The sequence below is a fragment of the Phyllobates terribilis genome, unplaced genomic scaffold (genome assembly GCF_046119375.1).
Source record: "Phyllobates terribilis strain yellow unplaced genomic scaffold, ASM4611937v1 Scaffold_24__1_contigs__length_18792416, whole genome shotgun sequence".
Taxonomy (NCBI): Eukaryota; Metazoa; Chordata; class Amphibia; order Anura; family Dendrobatidae; genus Phyllobates; species Phyllobates terribilis.
In genome coordinates, this window is record NW_027362784.1 from 1,016,105 (window position 1) to 1,033,495 (window position 17,391).

A 17,391-nucleotide genomic window follows, 5' to 3' on the forward strand; every position below is an offset into this window, starting at 1 on the left:
GCCGCATGTCATGAGGGCCCCGCATACATGCAGCATGTCATGGGGGCCCCACGTGCATACCACATGTCTTGGGGCCCCCAAATGCATGCAGCATGTCATAGGGGCCCCACGTGCATGGCGCATGTCTCAGGTCCCCCAAATGCATGCCACAAGTCATGGGGGCCCCACATGCATGGCGCATTTCATGGGTGCCCTACATGCATGCCGCATGTCATGGGGGCCCCAAATGCATGCCTCATGTCACGGGGGCACAAATGTATGCCGCATATCATGGGGGCCCCACGTGCATGCCGCATGTCATGGGGCCCCCCAAATGCATGCCTCATGTCATAGGGGCCCTACATACATGGAGCATGTCATGGGGGCCCCACATGTATGACTCATGTCATGGGGGGCCCACATGCATGCCGCATGTCATGGTGGCCCCACTTGCATGCATCATGTAATGGGGGATCCAAACTCATACCGCATGTAATTGGGGCCCCAAGCGTATGCCGCATGTCATAGGGGCCCCACATGCATGCCGCATGTCTCGGGCACCCCAAATGCATGCAGCATGTTATGGGGACCCCACGTGCATGCCGCATGTCTCAGGTACCCCAAATGCATGCAGCATGTTATGCAGGACCCAAATGCATGCCGCATGTCATGGGGGCCCAAATGCATGCCGCATGTCATGGGGGCTCCAAATGCATGCCGCATGTCATGGCGGCCCCAAATGAATGACTCAGGTCATTGGGGCCCCACGTGCATGCCGCATGTCATGGGGGACCCAAGCGTATACCACATGTCATGGGGGCCCCACGTGCATGCCGCATGTCTCGGGCACCCCAAATACATGCAGCATGTCATGGGGGCCCCACGTGCATGCCGCATGTCTCAGGTACCCCAAATGCATGCAGCATGTTATGCAGGCCCCAAATGCAAGCGCATGTCATGGGGGCCCCGCAGGCATTCCGCATGTCATGGGGGCCCCAAATGCATGCCACATGTCATGGGGGGCCCACGTGCATGCCGCATGTAATGGGGGGCCAAAATGTATGCAGCATGTCAAAGGGGCCCCATAAGCATGCCGCATGTCATGGGGGCCCCGCAGGCATGCCGCATGTCATGGGGGCCCCACATGCATGCCGCATGTCATGGGGGCCCCAAATGCATGCCGCATTTCATGGGGGCCACACGTGCATGCCGCATGTAAGGGGTATCCAAATGCATGTTGCATGTCATGGGGGTCCCACATGCATGCTGCATGTCATGGGGGCCCCATGACATGCGGCATGCCATGGGGGCCCCACGTGCATGGCACATTTCATTGGGGCCCCACATGCATGCCGCATTTCATGGGGGCCACACGTGCATGCCGCATGTAAGGGGCATCCAAATGCATGCCGCATGTCATGGGGGTCCCACATGCATGCTGCATGTCATGGGGACCCCAAACGCATGCAGCATGTCATGGGGGCCCCACGTGCATGGCGCATTTCATGGGGGCCCCAAATGCATGCCGCATGTCATGAGGGCCCCGCATACATGCAGCATGTCATGGGGGCCCCACGTGCATACCACATGTCTTGGGGCCCCCAAATGCATGCAGCATGTCATAGGGGCCCCACGTGCATGGCGCATGTCTCAGGTCCCCCAAATGCATGCCACAAGTCATGGGGGCCCCACATGCATGGCGCATTTCATGCGTGCCCTACATGCATGCCGCATGTCATGGGGGCCCCAAATGCATGCCTCATGTCACGGGGGCACAAATGTATGCCGCATATCATGGGGGCCCCACGTGCATGCCGCATGTCATGGGGCCCCCCAAATGCATGCCTCATGTCATAGGGGCCCCACATACATGGAGCATGTCATGGGGGCCCCACATGTATGACTCATGTCATGGGGGGCCCACATGCATGCCGCATGTCATGGTGGCCCCACTTGCATGCATCATGTAATGGGGGATCCAAATGCATGACGCATGTCATGGGGTCCCCACGTGCATGCCGCATGTCATGAGGGCGCCGCATACATGCCGTATATCATGGGGGCCCCACGTGCAAATCACATGTCATGGGGCCCCCCAAATGCATGCCGCATGTCATAGGGGCCCCACATGTATGCCGCATGTCATGGGGGCCCCACTTGCATGCAGCATGTAATGGGTGATCCAAATGCATGACGCATGTCATGGGGGTCCCACATGCATGTCGCATGTCATGGGGGCCCCACTTGCATGCAGCATGTAATGGGTGATTCAAATGCATGACGCATGTCATGGGGGTCCCACATGCATGTCGCATGTCATGGGGGCCCCAAATGCATGCAGCATATCATGGGGGCCCCACTTGAATGCAGCATGTAATGGGTGATCCAAATGCATGACGCATGTCATGGGGGTCCCACATGCATGTCGCATGTCATGGGGGCCCCAAATGCATGCGGCATGTCATAGGGGCCCCACGTGCATACCACATGTAAAGGAGGCCCCAAATGCATGCTGCATGTCCTGGGGGCCCCACGTGCATGCCACATGTCATGGGGGCCCCAAATGCATGCCGCATGTCATGGGGGCCCCACATGCATGCCGCATGTCATGGGGGCCCAAATGCATGCCGCATGTCATGGGGGCCATAAATGCATGCATCATGTCATGGGTGCCCAAAGTGCATGCCGCATGTATTGGGGTCCCCAACTTCATGTCGCATATCATGGGGCCCCACATGCATGCCACATGTCATGGGGGCCCCACATGCATGCCGCATTTCATGGGGGACCCAAATGCATGCCGCATGTCTTGGGGGCCCCAAATGCATGCCGCATGTCATGGCGGCCCCACGTGCATGCCGCATGTCATGGGGGATCCAAACTCATGCCGCATGTCAATGGGGCCCCAAGCATATGCTGCATGTTATGGGGGCCCCATGTGCATGCCACATGTATTGGGGGCCCCACATGCATGCGGCATGTCATAGGGGCCCCACGTGCATGCCGCATGTCTCAGGTACCCCAAATGCATGCAGCATGTTGTGCAGGCCCCAAATGCATGCCGCTTGTCATGGGGGCCCAAATGCATGCCGCATGTCATGGGGGCCCCAAATGCATGCCGCATATCAAGGGGGCCCCACGTGCATGCCGCATGTATTGGGGGCCCCAAATGCATGCCGCATGTCATGAAGGCCCCACGTGCATGCCGCATGTCATGGGAGCCCCACGTGCATGCCGCATGTATTGGGGTCCCACGTGCATGCCGAATGTCATGGGGGCCCAAAATGCATGACTCAAGTCATGGGGGCCCCAAATGCATGCCGCATATCAAGTGGGCCCCACGTGCATGCCGCATGTATTGGGGACCCCAAATGCATGCCGCATGTCATGGGACCCCCCAAATGCATGCAGCATGTCTTGGGGCCCACAAATGCATGCCGCATGTCATGGGAGCCATAAATGCATGCCGCATGTCATGGGTGTCCAAAGTGCATGCCACATGTATTGGGGGCCCCAACTGCATGCCGCATATCATGGGGCCCCACATGCATGCACATGTCATGGGGGCCCCACATGCATGCCGCATTTCATGGGGGACCCAAATGCATGCCGCATGTCTTGGGGGCCCCAAATGCATGCCGCATGTCATGGCGGCCCCAAATGCATGACTCATGTCATGGCGGCCCCAAATGCATGCCACATGTAATGGGGGCCCCACATGCATGCGGCATGTCATAGGGGCCCCACGTGCATGCCGCATGTCTCAGGTACCCCAAATGCATGCAGCATGTTATGCAGGCCCCAAATGCATGCCGCTTGTCATGGGGGCCCAAATGCATGCCGCATGTCATGGGGGCCCCAAATGCATGCCGCATGTCATGGGGGCTTCACTTGCATGCCGCATGTCATGGGGGCCCAAATGCTTGCAGCATGTCATGGGGGCCCCAAATGCATGCCACATGTCATGGGGGACCCACGTGCATGCCGCATGTCATGGGGGCCCCAAATGCATGCCGCATGTTATAGTGGCCCCAAATGCATGCTGCATGTCATGAGGGCCCCACGTGCATGCCGCATGTCATGGGAGCCCCAAATGCATGCCACATATCATGGGGGCCCCGCTTGCATGCCGCATGTCATTGGGGCCCCACAGGCATTCCGCATGTCATGGGGGCCTCACGTGCATTCCGCATGTCATGTTGGCCCCACGTGCATGATGCATGTCATTGGGGACCCACGTGCTTGCCGCATGTCATGGGGGCCCAAATGCATGCCACATGTATTGGGGGCCCCAACTGCATGCCGCATATCAAGGGGCCCCACATGCATGCCCCATGTCATCGGTGCCCCAATTGCATTCCGCATGTCATAGGGGCCCCACATGCATGGCGCATGTCATGGTGCCCCACATGCAAGCCGCATGTCATGGGGGCCCCAAATGCATGCCGCATGTCATGGGGCCCCCACGTGCATGCCGCATGTATTGAGGTCCCACGTGCATGCCGAATGTCTCAGGTACCCCAAATGCATGCAGCATGTTATGCAGGCCCCAAATGCATGCCGCTTGTCATGGGGGCCCAAATGCATGCCGCATGTCATGGGGGCCCAAATGCATGCCGCATGTCATGGGGCCCCACATGCATGGAGCATGTCATGGGGGCCCCACATGCATGCCGCATGTCATGGGGGCCCCACGTGCATGCCGCATGTCATGGGGGCCCCATGTGCATGCCGCATGTCATGGGAGCCCCAAATGCATGCCACATATCATGGGGGGCCCGCTTGCATGCCGCATGTCATGGGGGCTCCAAATGCATGCCGCATGTCATGGCGGCCCCAAATGCATGACTCATGTCATGGGGGCCCCACGTGCATGCCGCATGTCATGGGGGATCCAAACTCATGCCGCATGTCATTGGGGCCCCAAGCGTATGCCGCATGTCATAGGGGCCCCACATGCATGCCGCATGTCTCGGGCACCCCAAATGCATGCAGCATGTTATGAGGACCCCACGTGCATGCCGCATGTCTCAGGTACCCCAAATGCATGCAGCATGTTATGCAGGACCCAAATGCATGCCACATGTCATGGGGGGCCCACGTGCATGCCGCATGTAATGGGGGGCCCAAATGTATGCAGCATGTCAAAGGGGCCCCACATGCATGCCGCATGTCATGGGGGCCCCGCAGGCATGCCGCATGTCATGGGGGCCCCACATGCATGCCGCATGTCATGGGGGCCTCAAATGCATGCCGCATTTCATGGGGGCCACACGTGCATGGCACATTTCATCGGGGCCCCACATGCATGCCGCATTTCATGGGGGCCCCAAACGCATGCAGCATGCCATGGGGGCCCCACGTGCATGGCACATTTCATCGGGGCCCCACATGCATGCCGCATTTCATGGGGGCCACACGTGCATGCCGCATGTAAGGGGCATCCAAATGCATGCCGCATGTCATGGGGGTCCCACATGCATGCTGCATGTCATGGGGACCCCAAACGCATGCAGTATGTCATGGGGGCCCCAAGTGCATGGCGCATTTCATGGGGGCCCCAAATGCATGCCGCATGTCATGAGGGCCCCGCATACATGCAGCATGTCATGGGGGCCCCACGTGCATACCACATGTCTTGGGTCCCCCAAATGCATGCAGCATGTCATAGGGGCCCCACGTGCATGGCGCATGTCTCAGGTCCCCCAAATGCATGCCACAAGTCATGGGGGCCCCACATGCATGGCGCATTTCATGGGTGCCCTACATGCATGCCGCATGTCATGGGGGCCCCAAATGCATGCCTCATGTCACGGGGCCACAAATGTATGCCGCATATCATGGGGGCCCCACGTGCATGCCGCATGTCATGGGGCCCCCCAAATGCATGCCTCATGTCATAGGGGTCCCACATGCATGGAGCATGTCATGGGGGGCCCACATGCATGCCGCATGTCATGGTGGCCCCACTTGCATGCATCATGTAATGGGGGATCCAAATGCATGACGCATGTCATGGGGTCCCCACGTGCATGCCGCATGTCATGAGGGCGCCGCATGCATGCCGTATATCATGGGGGCCCCATGTGCAAATCACATGTCATGGGGCCCCCCAAATGCATGCCGCATGTCATGGGGGCCCCACATGTATGCCACATGTCATGGGGGCCCCACTTGCATGCAGGATGTAATGGGTGATCCAAATGCATGACGCATGTCATGGGGGTCCCACATGCATGTCGCATGTCATGGGGGCCCCAAATGCATGCGGCATGTCATGGGGGCCGCACTTGCATGCAGCATGTAATGGGTGATTCAAATGCATGACGCATGTCATGGGGGTCCCACATGCATGTCGCATGTCATGGGGGCCCCAAATGCATGCAGCATGTAATGGGTGATCCAAATGCATGACGCATGTCATGGGGGTCCCACATGCATGTCGCATGTCATGGGGGCCCCAAATGCATGCGGCATGTCATAGGGGCCCCACGTGCATGCCGCATGTCATGGGGGCCCCAAATGCATGCCGCATGTCATGGGGGCCCCACATGCATGACGCATGTCATGGGGGCCCAAATGCATGCCGCATGTCATGGGGGCCATAAAAGCATGCTGCATGTCATGGGTGCCCAAAGAGCATGCCGCATGTATTGGGGTCCCCAACTGCATGCCGCATATCATGGGGCCCCACATGCATGGCACATGTCATGGGGGCCCCACATGCATGCCGCATTTCATGGGGGACCCAAATGCATGCCGCATGTCTTGGGGGCCCCAAATGCATGCCGCATGTCATGGTGGCCCCACGTGCATGCCGCATGTCATGGGGGATCCAAACTCATGCCGCATGTCAATGGGGCCCCAAGCGTATGCTGCATGTTATGGGGGCCCCATGTGCATGCCACATGTATTGGGGGCCCCACATGCATGCGGCATGTCATAGGGGCCCCACGTGCATGCCGCATGTCTCAGGTACCCCAAATGCATGCAGCATGTTGTGCAGGCCCCAAATGCATGCCGCTTGTCATGGGGGCCCAAATGCATGCCGCATGTCATGGGGGCCCCAAATGCATGCCGCATGTCATGGGGGCTCCACGTGCATGCCGCATGTCATGGGGGCCCAAATGGTTGCAGCATGTCATGGGGGCCACAAATGCATGCCACATGTCATGGGAGCCCCACGTGCATGCCGCATGTATTGGGGTCCCACGTGCATGCCGAATGTCATGGGGGCCCAAAATGCATGACTCAAGTCATGGGGGCCCCAAATGCATGCCGCATATCAAGGGGGCCCCACGTGCATGCCGCATGTATTGGGGGCCCCAAATGCATGCCGCATGTCATGAAGGCCCCACGTGCATGCCGCATGTCATGGGAGACCCACGTGCATGCCGCATGTATTGGGGTCCCACGTGCATGCCGAATGTCATGGGGGCCCAAAATGCATGACTCAAGTCAAGGGGGCCCCAAATGCATGCCGCAGATCAAGGGGGCCCCACGTGCATGCCGCATGTATTGGGGGCCCCAAATGCATGCCGCATGTCATGAGGGCCCCACGTGCATGCCGCATGTCATGGGAGCCCCACGTGCATGCCGCATGTATTGGGGTCCCACGTGCATGCCGAATGTCATGGGGGCCCAAAATGCATGACTCAAGTCATGGGGGCCCCAAATGCATGCCGCATATCAAGGGGGCCCCACGTGCATGCCGCATGTATTGGGGACCCCAAATGCATGCCGCATGTCATGGGGCCCCCCAAATGCATGCAGCATGTCTTGGGGCCCACAAATGCATGCCGCATGTCATGGGGGCCATAAATGCATGCCGCATGTCATGGGTGCCCAAAGTGCATGCCACATGTATTGGGGGCCCCAACTGCATGCCGCATATCATGGGGCCCCACATGCATGCACACGTCATGGGGGCCCCACATGCATGCCGCATTTCATGGGGGACCCAAATGCATGCCGCATGTCTTGGGGGCCCCAAATGCATGCCGCATGTCATGGCGGCCCCAAATGCATGACTCATGTCATGGGGGCACCACGTGCATGCCGCAAGTCATGGGGGATCCAAACTCATGCCGCATGTCAATGGGGCCCCAAGCGTATGCTGCATGTTATGGGGGCCCCATGTGCATGCCGCATGTCTCAGGTACCCCAAATGCATGCAGCATGTTATGCAGGCCCCAAATGCATGCCGCTTGTCATGGGGGCCCAAATGCATGCCGCATGTCATGGGGGCCCCAAATGCATGCCGCATGTCATGGGGACTTCATTTGCATGCCGCATGTCATGGAGGCCCAAATGCTTGCAGCATGTCATGGGGGCCCCAAATGCATGCCGCATGTCATGGGGACCCCACGTGCATGCCGCATGTCATGGGGGCCCCAAATGCATGCCGCATGTCATAGTGGCCCCAAATGCATGATGCATGTCATGAGGGCCCCACGTGCATGCCGCATGTCATGGGAGCCCCAAATGCATGCCACATATCATGGGGGCCCCGCTTGCATGCCGCATGTCATTGGGGCCCCACAGGCATTCCGCATGTCATGGGGGCCTCACGTGCATTCCGCATGTCATGTTGGCCCCACGTGCATGATGCATGTCATTGGGGACCCACGTGCTTGCCGCATGTCATGGGGGCCCAAATGCATGCCACATGTATTGGGGGCCCCAACTGCATGCCGCATATCAAGGGGCCCCACATGCATGCCCCATGTCATCGGGGCCCCAATTGCATTCCGCATGTCATAGGGGCCCCACATGCATGGCGCATGTCATGGTGCCCCACATGCATGCCGCATGTCATGGGGGCCCCAAATGCATGCCGCATGTCATGGGGGCCCCACGTGCATGCCGCATGTATTGTGGTCCCACGTGCATGCCGAATGTCATGGGGGCCCAAAATGCATGCCGCATATCAAGGGGGCCCCACGTGCATGCCGCATGTATTGGGGGCCCCAAATGCATGCCGCATGTCATGGGGGGCCCACGTGCATGCCACAGGTCTTGGGGCCCACAAATGCATGCCACATGTCATAGGGGCCCCACATGCATGGCGCATTTTATGGGGGCCCTACATGCATGCCGTATGTCATGGGGCCCCAAATGCATGCCTCAAGTCATGGGGCCCCAAATGCATGCCGCATATCATGGGGCCCCACATGCATACCACATGTCATGGGGGCCCCACATGCATGCCGCATTTCATGGGGGACCCAAATGCATGCATGCCGCATGTCATTGGGGCCCCGCAGGCATTCCGCATGTCATGGGGGCCTCACGTGCATTCTGCATGTTATGGCGGTCCCACGTGAATGCCGCATGTCATGGGGCCCCCCAAATCCATGCCTCGTGTCATAGGGGCCCCACATGCATGGAGCATGTCATGGGGGCCCCACATGCATGGCGCATGTCATGGGGGGCCCACATGCATGCCGCATGTCATGGGGGCCCAACTTGCATGCATCATGTAATGGGGGATCCAAATGCATGCCGCATGTCATGAGGGCGTCGCATGCATGCCGCATGCCATGGGGGCCCAAAATGCATGCCTCAAGTCATGGGGGCCCCAAATGCATGCTGCATATCATGGGGGCCCCACGTGCATGCCGCATGTATTGGGGGCCCCAAATACATGTCGCATGTCATGAGGGCGCCGCATGCATGCCGCATGCCATGGTGGCCCCACTTGCATGCAGCATGTCATAAGGGCCCCACGTGCATACCACATGTCATGGGGTCCCAAATGCATGCCGCATGTCATGGGGGCCCCACATGCATGCCGCATGTCATGGGGCCCCAAATGCATGCCTCATGTCATGGGGGCCCCACATGCATGCCGCATGTCATGGGGGCCCAAATGCATGCCGCATGTCATGGGGGCCATAAAAGCATGCCGCATGTCATGGGTGCCCAACGTACATGCCGCATGTATTGGGGGCCCCAACTGCATGCCGCATATCATGGGGCCCCACATGCATGCCGCATTTCATGGGGGACCCAAATGCATGCCGAATGTCTTAGGGGCCCCAAATGCATGCCTCATGTCACGGGGGCACAAATGTATGCCGCATATCATGGGGGCCCCACGTGCATGCCGCATGTCATGGGGCCCCCCAAATGCATGCCTCATGTCATAGGGGCCCCACATACATGGAGCATGTCATGGGGGCCCCACATGTATGACTCATGTCATGGGGGGCCCACATGCATGCCGCATGTCATGGTGGCCCCACTTGCATGCATCATGTAATGGGGGATCCAAACTCATACCGCATGTAATTGGGGCCCCAAGCGTATGCCGCATGTCATAGGGGCCCCACATGCATGCCGCATGTCTCGGGCACCCCAAATGCATGCAGCATGTTATGGGGACCCCACGTGCATGCCGCATGTCTCAGGTACCCCAAATGCATGCAGCATGTTATGCAGGACCCAAATGCATGCCGCATGTTATGGGGGCCCAAATGCATGCCGCATGTCATGGGGGCTCCAAATGCATGCCGCATGTCATGGCGGCCCCAAATGAATGACTCAGGTCATTGGGGCCCCACGTGCATGCCGCATGTCATGGGGGACCCAAGCGTATACCACATGTCATGGGGGCCCCACGTGCATGCCGCATGTCTCAGGTACCCCAAATGCATGCAGCATGTTATGCAGGCCCCAAATGCATAACGCATGTCATGGGGGCCCCGCAGGCATTCCGCATGTCATGGGGGCCCCAAATGCATGCCACATGTCATGGGGGGCCCACGTGCATGCCGCATGTAATGGGGGGCCAAAATGTATGCAGCATGTCAAAGGGGCCCCATAAGCATGCCGCATGTCATGGGGGCCCCGCAGGCATGCCGCATGTCATGGGGGCCCCACATGCATGCCGCATGTCATGGGGGCCCCAAATGCATGTCGCATGTCATGGGGGTCCCACATGCATGCTGCATGTCATGGGGGCCCCAAACGCATGCAGCATGCCATGGGGGCCCCACGTGCATGGCACATTTCATTGGGGCCCTACATGCATGCCGCATTTCATGGGGGCCACACGTGCATGCCGCATGTAAGGGGCATCCAAATGCATGCCGCATGTCATGGGGGTCCCACATGCATGCTGCATGTCATGGGGACCCCAAACGCATGCAGCATGTCATGGGGGCCCCACGTGCATGGCGCATTTCATGGGGGCCCCAAATGCATGCCGCATGTCATGAGGGCCCCGCATACATGCAGCATGTCATGGGGGCCCCACGTGCATACCACATGTCTTGGGGCCCCCAAATGCATGCAGCATGTCATAGGGGCCCCACGTGCATGGCGCATGTCTCAGGTCCCCCAAATGCATGCCGCAAGTCATGGGGGCCCCACATGCATGGCGCATTTCATGGGTGCCCTACATGCATGCCGCATGTCATGGGGGCCCCAAATGCATGCCTCATGTCACGGGGGCACAAATGTATGCCGCATATCATGGGGGCCCCACGTGCATGCCGCATGTCATGGGGCCCCCCAAATGCATGCCTCATGTCATAGGGGCCCCACATACATGGAGCATGTCATGGGGGCCCCACATGTATGACTCATGTCATGGGGGGCCCACATGCATGCCACATGTCATGGTGGCCCCACTTGCATGCATCATGTAATGGGGGATCCAAATGCATGACGCATGTCATGAGGGCGCCGCATGCATGCCGTATATCATGGGGGCCCCACGTGCAAATCACATGTCATGGGGCCCCCCAAATGCATGCCGCATGTCATAGGGGCCCCACATGTATGCCGCATGTCATGGGGGCCCCACTTGCATGCAGCATGTAATGGATGATCCAAATGCATGACGCATGTCATGGGGGTCCCACATGCATGTCGCATGTCATGGGGGCCCCAAATGCATGCGGCATGTCATGGGGGCCCCACTTGCATGCAGCATGTAATGGGTGATTCAAATGCATGACGCATGTCATGGGGGTCCCACATGCATGTCGCATGTCATGGGGGCCCCAAATGCATGCAGCATGTCATGGGGGCCCCACTTGAATGCAGCATGTAATGGGTGATCCAAATGCATGACGCATGTCATGGGGGTCCCACATGCATGTCGCATGTCATGGGGGCCCCAAATGCATGCGGCATGTCATAGGGGCCCCACGTGCATACCACATGTAAAGGAGGCCCCAAATGCATGCTGCATGTCCTGGGGGCCCCACGTGCATGCCACATGTCATGGGGGCCCCAAATGCATGCCGCATGTCATGGGGGCCCCACATGCATGCCGCATATCATGGGGCCCCACATGCATGCCACATTTCATGGGGGCCCCACATGCATGCCGCATTTCATGGGGGACCCAAATGCATGCCGCATGTCTTGGGGGCCCCAAATGCATGCCGCATGTCATGGCAGCCCCACGTGCATGCCGCATGTCATGGGGGATCCAAACTCATGCCGCATGTCAATGGGGCCCCAAGCATATGCTGCATGTTATGGGGGCCCCATGTGCACGCCACATGTATTGGGGGCCCCACATGCATGCGGCATGTCATAGGGGCCCCACGTGCATGCCGCATGTCATGGCGGCCCCAAATGCATGCCGCATGTCATGGGGGCCCCACGTGCATGCCGCATATATTGGGGTCCCACGTGCATGCCGAATGTCATGGGGGCCCAAAATGCATGCCGCATATCAAGGGGGCCCCACGTGCATGCCGCATGTATTGGGGGCCCCAAATGCATGCCGCATGTCATGAAGGCCCCACGTGCATGCCGCATGTCATGGGAGCCCCACGTGCATGCCGCATGTATTGGGGTCCCACGTGCATGCCGAATGTCATGTGGGCCCAAAATGCATGACTCAAGTCATGGGGGCCCCAAATGCATGCCGCATATCAAGGGGGCCCCACGTGCATGCCCCATGTATTGGGGGCCCCAAATGCATGCCGCATGTCATGAGGGCCCCACGTGCATGCCGCATGTCATGGGAGCCCCAAGTGCATGCCGCATGTATTGGGGTCCCACGTGCATGCCGAATGTCATGGGGGCCCAAAATGCATGACTCAAGTCATGGGGGCCCCAAATGCATGCCGCATATCAAGTGGGCCCCACGTGCATGCCGCATGTATTGGGGACCCCAAATGCATGCCGCATGTCATGGGGCCCCCCAAATGCATGCAGCATGTCTTGGGGCCCACAAATGCATGCCGCATGTCATGGGAGCCATAAATGCATGCCGCATGTCATGGGTGTCCAAAGTGCATGCCACATGTATTGGGGGCCCCAACTGCATGCCGCATATCATGGGGCCCCACATGCATGCACATGTCATGGGGGCCCCACATGCATGCCGCATTTCATGGGGGACCCAAATGCATGCCGCATGTCTTGGGGGCCCCAAATGCATGCCGCATGTCATGGCGGCCCCAAATGCATGACTCATGTCATGGCGGCCCCAAATGCATGCCGCATGTAATGGGGGCCCCACATGCATGCGGCATGTCATAGGGGCCCCACGTGCATGCCGCATGTCTCAGGTACCCCAAATGCATGCAGCATGTTATGCAGGCCCCAAATGCATGCCGCTTGTCATGGGGGCCCAAATGCATGCCGCATGTCATGGGGGACCCAAATGCATGCCGCATGTCATGGGGGCTTCACTTGCATGCCGCATGTCATGGGGGCCCAAATGCTTGCAGCATGTCATGGGGGCCCCAAATGCATGCCACATGTCATGGGGGACCCACGTGCATGCCGCATGTCATGGGGGCCCCAAATGCATGCCACATGTATTGGGGGCCCCAACTGCATGCCGCATATCAAGGGGCCCCACATGCATGCCCCATGTCATCGGTGCCCCAATTGCATTCCGCATGTCATAGGGACCCCACATGCATGGCGCATGTCATGGTGCCCCACATGCATGCCGCATGTCATGGGGGCCCCAAATGCATGCTGCATGTCATGGGGCCCCCACGTGCATGCCGCATGTATTGAGGTCCCACGTGCATGCCGAATGTCATGGGGGGCCCACATGCATGCCGCATGTCATGGTGGCCCCACTTGCATGCATCATGTAATGGGGGATCCAAATGCATGACGCATGTCATGGGGTCCCCACGTGCATGCCGCATGTCATGAGGGCGCCGCATGCATGCCGTATATCATGGGGGCCCCACGTGCAAATCACATGTCATGGGGCCCCCCAAATGCATGCCGCATGTCATAGGGGCCCCACATGTATGCCGCATGTCATGGGGGCCCCACTTGCATGCAGCATGTAATGGGTGATCCAAATGCATGACGCATGTCATGGGGGTCCCACATGCATGTCGCATGTCATGGGGGCCCCAAATGCATGCGGCATGTCATGGGGGCCCCACTTGCATGCAGCATGTAATGGGTGATTCAAATGCATGACGCATGTCATGGGGGTCCCACATGCATGTCGCATGTCATGGGGGCCCCAAATGCATGCAGCATGTCATGGGGGCCCCACTTGAATGCAGCATGTAATGGGTGATCCAAATGCATGACGCATGTCATGGGGGTCCCACATGCATGCTGCATATCATGTGGGCCCCACGTGCATGCCGCATGTATTGGGGGCCCCAAATACATGTCGCATGTCATGAGGGCGCCGCATGCATGCCGGATGCCATGGTGGCCCCACTTGCATGCAGCATGTCATAAGGGCCCCACGTGCATACCACATGTCATGGGGTCCCAAATGCATGCCGCATGTCATGGGGGCCATAAAAGCATGCCGCATGTCATGGGTGCCCAACGTACATGCCGCATGTATTGGGGGCCCCAACTGCATGCCGCATATCATGGGGCCCCACATGCATGCCACATGTCATGGGGGCCCCACATGCATGCCGCATTTCATGGGGGACCCAAATGCATGCCGAATGTCTTAGGGGCCCCAAATGCATGACTCATGTCATGGGGGCCCCACGTGCATGCCGCATGTCATGGGGGATCCAAACTCATGCCGCATGTCAATGGGGCCCCAAGCGTATGCTGCATGTTATGGGGGCCCCATGTGCATGCCACATGTAATGGGGGCCCCACATGCATGCGGCATGTCATAGGGGCCCCACGTGCATGCCGCATGTCTCAGGTACCCCAAATGCATGCAGCATGTTATGCAGGCCCCAAATGCATGCCGCTTGTCATGGGGCCCAAATGCATGCCGCATGTCATGGGGGCCCAAATGCATGCCGCATGTCATGGGGGCTACACGTGCATGCCGCATGTAATGGGGCCCACAAAATCATGCCGCGTGTCATAGGGGCCCCACATGCATTCCTCATGTCATGGAGGCCCCACATGCATGCCGCATGTCATGGGGGCCCAAATGCTTGCCGCATGTCATGGGTTCCATAAATGTATGCCGCATGTCATGGGGGCCCCACATGCATGCCGTATTTCATGGGGGACCGAAATGCATGCCGCTTGTCATGGGGGCCCCAACTGCATGCCGCATATCATGGGGCCCCACATGCATGCCCCATGTGATCAGGGCCCCAATTGCATGCCGCATGTCATAGGGGCCCCACATGCATGGCGCATGTCATCATGCCCCACATGCATGCCGCATGTCATGGCGGCCCCAAATGCATGCCGCATGTCATGGGGGCCCCACGTGCATGCCGCATATATTGGGGTCCCACGTGCATGCCGAATGTCATGGGGGCCCAAAATGCATGCCGCATATCAAGGGGGCCCCACGTGCATGCCGCATGTATTGGGGGCCCCAAATGCATGCAGCATGTCATGAGGGCGCCGCATGCATGCCGCATGTCATGGGGCCCCGCAGGCATTCCGCATGTCATGGGGGCCCCACATGCATGGCACATTTCATGGGGGCCCCACATGCATGCCGCATAGCATGGGGGCCCAAAATGCATGCCGCATATCAAGGGGGCCCCATGTGCATGCCGCATGTATTGGGGCCCCCAAATGCATGCCGCATGTCATTAGGGCGCCGCATGCATGCCGCATGTCATGGGGCCCACAAATGCATGCCGGATGTCATAGGGGCCCCACATGCATGGCTCATTTCATGGGGGCCCCACATGCATGCCGCATATCATGGAGGCCCCAAATGCATGCAGCATGTCATGGGGGGCCCACGTGCATGCCACAGGTCTTGGGGCCCACAAATGCATGTCACATGTCATAGGGGCCCCACATGCATGGCACATTTTATGGGGGCCCTACATGCATGCCGCATGTAATGGGGGCCCCAAATGCATGCCTCAAGTCATGGGGGCCCCAAATGCATGCCACATATCATGGGGCCCCACATGCATGCCACATGTCATGGGGGCCCCACATGCATGCCACATTTCATGGGGGACCCAAATGCATGCATGCCGCATGTTATTGGGGCCCCGCAGGCATTCCGCATGTCATGGGGGCCTCACGTGCATTCCGCATGTTATGGCGGTCCCACGTGAATGCCGCATGTCATGGTGCCCCCCAAATCCATGCCTCATGTCATGGGTGCCCAACGTGCATGCCGCATGTATTGGGGGCCCCAACTGCATGCCGCATATCATGGGGCCCCACATGCATGCCACATGTCATGGGGGCCCCACATGCATGCCGCATTTCATGGGGGACCCAAATGCATGCCGAATGTCTTAGGGGCCCCAAATGCATGACTCATGTCATGGGGGCCCCACGTGCATGCCGCATGTCATGGGGGATCCAAACTCATGCCGCATGTCAATGGGGCCCCAAGCGTATGCTGCATGTTATGGGGGCCCCATGTGCATGCCACATGTAATGGGGGCCCCACATGCATGCGGCATGTCATAGGGGCCCCACGTGCATGCCGCATGTCTCAGGTACCCCAAATGCATGCAGCATGTTATGCAGGCCCCAAATGCATGCCGCTTGTCATGGGGGCCCAAATGCATGCCGCATGTCATGGGGGCCATAAATGCATGCCGCATGTCATGGGGGCCCAACGTGCATGCTGCATGTATTGGGGGCCCCAAAATCATGCCGCATGTCATGAGGGCCCCGCATGCATGCCGCATGTCATGGGGGCCCCGCAGGCATTAAGCATATATTGGGGCCCCAAATGCATGCCGCATGTCATGAGGTCCCCAAATGCATGCCGCATGTCATGGGGGCCCCACATGCATGCCGCATGTCATGGGGACCCCACATGCATGCAGCATGTAATGGGTGATCCAAATGCATGCCGCATGTATTGGGGGCCTAAACTGCATGCCGCATATCATGGGGCCCCACATGCATGCCACATGTCATGGGGGCCCCACATGCATGCCGCATGTCAATGGGGCCCCAAGCGTATGCCGCATGTTATGGGGGCCCCATGTGCATGCCACATGTTATGGGGGCCCCAAATGCATGCGGCTTGTCATAGGT